This window comes from Elephantulus edwardii, unplaced genomic scaffold (genome assembly GCF_000299155.1).
Source record: "Elephantulus edwardii isolate Elephantulus edwardi_28Jun2011 unplaced genomic scaffold, EleEdw1.0 scaffold00031, whole genome shotgun sequence".
In the NCBI taxonomy this organism is placed as follows: Eukaryota; Metazoa; Chordata; class Mammalia; order Macroscelidea; family Macroscelididae; genus Elephantulus; species Elephantulus edwardii.
Genome location: NW_006399781.1, coordinates 4,793,882 through 4,800,860, shown reverse-complemented (window position 1 = coordinate 4,800,860; position 6,979 = coordinate 4,793,882).

Sequence of the window (6,979 nt, the reverse complement as noted above, 5' to 3'; positions counted from 1 at the left end):
GTTCAAATCCACCAGCTGCTCTATGTGAGAAAGATTGTCAATCTCCTCCCACACAATTTATAGCCTCAGAAACCCATTGAAGGGTCAGCTAGGAGTCAGTTCAGACTCCATGGCAGAGACAGAGAGAGAAGGAATTATAAGGCTCAGAAGAGCAAAGCACTTACCTTTTATGTAGGACACACTTTCACCATCTTAAAACTTGATGTTGAAGGAAGCAATGTGCTGAACTGCAGATGATTTCCCCAAGAAACCAAGGTTACAGGCCTCAGACATGCTGGGACTTCCGCTGCATGTATCAGCTCCAAGAGGCAAACCCAGCTGAATCTTTTCTGGAGGGAAAGCGTGGGGGTGGCCATCTTGCCTCATGCCAGAATTGTCTGGGAAATATCTCCTCTGCAAACCCATCTGAGTACTGAAGCCAAAGGATTTTTGTTTTTGTGGTGTTCATATTACACAGTATTTACAGAATGAAAAAGCTACAATTATTCAACTAAGGCCTTTTCTATAATGTTCCAACAAAAGTTAGAGGTACTTTTCACTTAAGATTAAGTATAAATAAAATTCAGTCTTTGAAACAGCCAGTGCATATATGAATAAGAAATTATATAATTAACTGTCAAATGGTCCCCCAATAACTATGTTAAAACTTCTACTGTTGTCTCCCAAAGGACTTAACTTTAGAGGGGTAGCTGTTCCCTCCAAGAGCCTCTGCACACACAACTCACTCCTAGAGTCCAATTATTTTGCCAATTAATGTAAGCAAAGAGTCTTCCCCTCTTTATCCTCCTCTTTCACTTGGCACCCACAGCTTTCCTCCTTTGGCTGCTAAAGGATTCCTGAATAGAAACATCTATTCTGTGACCTTACAAAACTCAGACGTGCTGCTGTGTTCTAGTCTCACAGGGACTGTCCCCAGATTTGGGGTGTCCTATTTCCTGTTTTGTTGCTTGAGACGGTATACCCTCCTTACAAGCTGATTCATCGCAGGCACCTGGAGTGAAGGCCAAGAGGCCGTGTAATATTAAGGCATCAAGAAAAGTTCAGTAAGTGGTTTAAAGTATTTGAAAAGCCCAAAATTAGAACGCCTTCCTTCTTGTTTGATTCCACGGCCCTATTTTTCTTCTGCCATTTACAGTTCTTACCCCTTCTAACAACTTGAGTTAATTTCTACTCGCAAAGAAGTCAGAAGCAAAGGACTTAAAGTAATGCTAAGGCTTCAGGCAGACCTTGGTGGGTAAAAGTGCAACAGTGAAGCAGAATGCCTCCAAGGCAGTTTTCAGTAGCAGGCATGGCTGGATGGTGTGTGTCAGACCTGAAGAGATGTGGAGGCATGTTTCTCAATGGTGACAGCAGGGAGAGGCTCTGGTGGGGCTTTCCAAATTGCAGGATAAGGAAAAGCCAGAGGCAGAGATTGTGTATAATCAAACTCCTCTTACAAACGTCCTTTAGTGTGCTGTGACCTTTCCAGTCCTCTGAAAATAGTCATTTTATTAGCATATGAACAACACTGCACTGCTATTGAGTCCTGGAGGCCCTCCATCTGGTTCTGAGGCTGTAAATCGTTATAGGAGGACACAGCCTCACCTTTCTTCTGTGGAGTGGCTGGTGGATTCAAATCACTACCCTCTCACTATCCCAATATTAACACACTGTGCCATCAGGGCTGCTTATTTCTGTGTCTCTACCTGTTAATATAATACAAATTGGGAGTATACCATTCATAATGATAAGTATTTTGACAAATGTTTGCATTTTTAGGCACTCTGCTGGCATAGTCTGTGAGGAGTTGTGCTGCTAAACTAAAGGGCATGTCTCTCAGTTCAAACCCACCAGTAGCTCTGAGGAAGAAAGATGGACAATCTCCTCCTGTCCAGGTCACAGCCTCTGGAAAGTCCACCAAAGGGTCAGCGGTGAATTTATTCTGCCTTGCCAGCACTGTGGTGGGATTGCTTCATATTTTCATGTACACATTATATATAATTTATTAATATAGATATAGGTTCATCTACACTGTATTGGGACCATTATATTTACGCCCAGACTACATTAACTAGAGGGAGCTTCGGTGGCTCAGTGATAAGTTATGCTGCCAACCCGCTAGTGGTTGGAATCCACCAGCTGCTCCCTGGGAGAAACATGAACAATCTCCTACGCAGTTTCCTGCCTCTGAAAACCTGCTGAAGGGTCAGCTATGACTCAGTTCCAACATGATGGTACATAGCAACAATAACACATAAATAGCAGTGAAGTCATTATTAATCCCTATAGAGGAAATATGACAGTTAAAGATACACTTTTAGGTTAATGATACTTAAAGGCTCAAGCCCCTTCAAGGCTCTGGGAGCACCGCTGACAATGGGCCTCATGGTCTGTGTTACTGTAAAGTTCTAAGAAGACTTTTTAATCTCTGTCAGCTAACAGAGACTCGTGAAATCTTGAGTGTCTTCCCATTCTACCCTCCATTCTACCATATTTTGCCTCACATTAGCTAGCTTTGGAAGATGTATTTTGGGGATGCAATTAAAGGGAAATAAATTTGGGGCTATATTTAGTTTGGATTTAATGGGTTATTATCTTCATTATCTTTGCTTCTATGACAGAAATGCCACAAGTGGGTTGCTTTGTTGTTGTTATGTGCCATGGAGTCACCCGTGACTCAAAGCAGCCCATCTATATACAATAGCTCAGAAGCCTGCTCTGCTCAGAGCCAGTCTCACTGACTCCAATACACCTACCCCCATTGCCCCAGTTACTGTGTCAATGTATCCCATTTATCACTATCAGGGGCCTAGAAGTGCAAACTCAAGATACTGGCTCTAGAAAAAGGCTTCCTCTGTAGTCTCTGGGAGAAAGTCCTTCCTTATGTGTTCTGCTTGACTCTTTTTTTTTCTGCTAGACTATTGGATAATCATCATGTGACATGAAGATCATCTCCCTCCGTTTCTTCTAGTTTCCTTCTCTTTTTGAATCTGCTCTTTTAAAAGTCAAAAGTGATTGGTTTAACTCACACCCTACCCATGACGTAGCCTCTTAACAGGAAAAACGCAGCTGAGTCAGACCAATTCACAACTAACCTGCCAGTTTTCTAGAGGCTGTAAATCACATGTGGAGAGCCCATTTTTCTTTCAGAGGCCCTGGTGGATTTGAATCATGGTGGGTGGAATGATTGGGAGGTGGAAGGGGATGGGAGGAGGGAAAAGGGGAAGGGTGGGGTGAGGGGTGAGGTGGGGGGAAAGAGAGGGTGAGGGTCAGAGGAGGATGGGGGAAAGAAGGGGGTGGAAAAGTTGGGAAAGTAGGGAGGTGAGGAGCTGTGATGGTTTGGGGGTGTAGCTTACAGGTTAGCAGTTCAGATCCCCATGCACCAGGTTGCTAGAGTTCCCTAGAAATGAGATAGCAAGTATGAAAAAATAAAAAAAAAAATTAAAAAGGCACTAACTTGGAATCCATCACCAGATGACCCTCTATATAATGTCCTCGGTTATAAATCTTAATAAGAAGCTCTGGTGGCCTTGTCCACAGGGATTTACACTGTTAAAAAGCTGTACTCTCTGGAGTTTCAAACCCACCAGCCTCTTCACGGGAAGAAGATGAACATTCTCCCCTTTGATTTGTTACCTCAGAAACCCAAGGTAGTTAGGTGGTGGTTCTGACACAACACCAACAAATTTGACGTTTTTGTTTTTGGAGCAGCTCATAAATATTTTTTAAAAGTTTATATACCAGTGTTCACATTGATACCATCATTCAAATACCTTATTTCATTCATATACATTTTATTTTATACAATCATTTCTGTACACTGTGTTTTATATAATTAAATACTAGTGAGGTATTAATTTATCTCCCCATCTACTCAAATACCCATTTCACCTTAACTATTTCTTCACCCCTTTAATCCCCCCAACTAATATCTGCTATCCTAATGATTTCCTTTTCCTTCTTCCACACACACCAAGAAAGGGAGAACTTTCCCCTTTTAAACAGTTACATATATCTTTTTTTTTCTACTGGCTAATTCCAGTAGCCCTATTGTCTTTATCTTCATTATTCTCATGTTGATTCTCCCTTGACTTGATCCTTGTAGAGTTCTTTGTCTACCCATTCCATTTCTATTCTCTTCCCTCCTCCCTCCCCACTCAGTTACCCACCTATTTTCAGAGTAGCAGTCTTATGTAGTATTTGTCCTTCTGTGACAGAGTTCTTTCACTTAACATAATGATCTCTGTTCAGGACAGGGTTCAAATCTGTTGTTCACAGGATCACTATGGGTCGTGCTTGATTGGATGGCACCACCAACAATAACCACAACAATTATCTCTAGACTCTTCCATGCATTTCTTCCTTTAAGAATACTTAGTTTTTCTTTAATAGTGGATAGTGTGAATATACCACAGTTATTCTATCCATTCATTTGTTGATGGGCATTTGTATTCTTTTAATTTTTTCACTATCATGAATACTGCTGCTATGAACATTTGTATACACATATCTGTGTTTGTGGCTCAGGTCTGATTTCCTTATGGTATAATTCCAGAAATGGAATGGCTGGGTTTTTAGGGATTTTTATGTTTCCAGTTTTGTGAGAAACACCAAACTGCCTTCCATCGTGCTTGTACTATTTTACTGTCACATCAGCAGTACATAAGAGTTCCAATCTATGCATTTCCTCCAACATTGCTTGCTAACCTGTTAAACTTTGCGAAAGCTGCAAGATAACATCTCATTGTTATTTTGACCTGCATCCCTATGATTGCCAGTGATTTTGAACATTTTTCTTCATGTGTTTGCTGACCATCTGAATGTCCTCCTCTGTGAAGAGTGTTTTTATGTCCTGTGCCTTTTTTATAATTGAGTTATCAGCCTTATTCTTGTGGAGGCTCTGTAATGTTCTTTAAATGTTAGCTATAAGAACCTTGTTAAAATGCCATTACCAATTTTTCCCCACAATCCAGTAGGCTTTCTTTTCATCCTATTGAGAAAGTTTTGTTTTAGTGTTTTTTTTTCTACATAACTTGGGAGAGGTTGGCGAGCATTATGTTGAGTGAACTAACAAAGTTTTATACTCACATATACTGTATAAGACTGTAAAAATAGAAGGGTAACTATTAAAACATATATGGGAACTGAATGGGGGAATGGGTGGAAGCAGAGGGTTGAGAATATGTGGGGTGAAACCACAGGGTTGCATAGTTTTGTGGGTGGAGGGAGGGGAGCAAGGAAAGGGGAAGGATTGAGTGACCAGACACGGTTATGATGGACGAGGTCCAATGGTGATTAATTTTATAAAACATAATGTATGAGAATGATTGTATTAAACACAATATGAATGAAAAATAGTGTGAAATACAATGTATACAAACTTTGTAAACAGACCAATAAAATTTAAAAAGAAAAAATACTTGAAAAAGTTTTTGATGGACACAGGGACTTGATGTTTAGAAGGTCTCATCCAGCAATTTTATCTTCTCCCAGCTCTGCATTTTTGGCTATATTTGCAAGCCTATTTTTGCCATAGGCTGGGGGCTTCTAAGCCTGTTCCTACTGTACCTTTATAATCTTTATGGTTTCTCTGATGCACCTTTTCGATCCATTTTGTATATGGAGTGAGATGTGGATCCTGTCTAATTTTTTTCAGGTATATGTTCAGTTTTGCCAGCACCACTTATTGAGGAGCTTGTCATTTCTCCAGTTAATAGGCTTTATTTCCTAGTCAAATATTGATTAAGTGTACTTGGATGGGTTGATTTATTTGAAATCTTAATAGAAGAGACTACCTTCACTTTCTTCTGCAAAGTGGCTGCTAGGTTTGAATTACTGACCATTCAGTTGGCAACTCACTACTTAAACCACAATTATAGGGGTTAACACACTATTTGAAGGGCATTACTCAATATGTAAGAGGTATATTCACATGCTTTACTAGAACAATACAAAGAATGAGTTCTAAACATTTACCTACCTACTGTGCTCTGGTAGCCTTCTGGCAAGAAGCTGCACTGCAATCCCAAAGGCACGTGGTTCAAGGCCACCAGCCTCTCCATGGGAGAAGGATGAGCCATCTCTTCTAGCACAATTAACCGCTTCAGAAAATGTGCCAGAGGTCAGCTATGAGCCAAGTCTGACCCTATGATACACAACAACAATTGTTATTTCATCTTACTTGGATCCATAGTCAATACCTTTGGCACCAGTAGTTAGGAAATAAGGAGACATATTGCTTTGGGCAAGTCCTCTGTCAGGAATCTCTTCAAAATACTGAAGAATAGTGATGTCACTTTGAAGGCTAAGGTATACCTTATTCAGGCCATGGTCTTTTCAATTACTTCATATGCATCTGAGAGCTGGACAATAAATAAGGATGACAGAAAAATTGATGCCTTTGAGTTGTGGTGCTGGAGAGGAGTACTGAACATCCTAGGAATTACCAAAAGAACAATCAAGTATGTCTTAGAAAAGGTGGAGCCAAAATGCTCCTGAGAGGGAAGGATAGGCGAAGTTTCATCTCATACTTTGGACCCGTTGCAATGAGAGGCTATTCCTTGGAAAAGGATATCATCCTTGGAAGACTGTAGGGTCAATGAAAGACAAGAAGACCTCTCTCAAGGTGAATTGATATGGTGACTGCAGCAATGGGTTCAAGTGTATCAGAGATGGTGAAAATGGCACAAGATAGAGCAAGATTCAAGGGATTTTGTTCACAGGGTCACCATGAGAAGTATTCAACTCAATGGCACCAAACAACAACTCCTAATTGTGTGCTCAAAGTATTTGAGATGGAAATTCAAAATCCTTGCCTCCAAGAAACAACTTGGCTTCACCCTCTCCAGAACAGACCTGTTAGTTCTCTTGGCAATCCATGGTATGTTCAACATTTTTCTCCAGCACCACAACTCAAAGGCATCAATTCTTCTGCTCTCTGTCATTATGCAGCCCTCTGATACATAACAGGTAATTGCAAAGACCATGACCTGGATAAGGT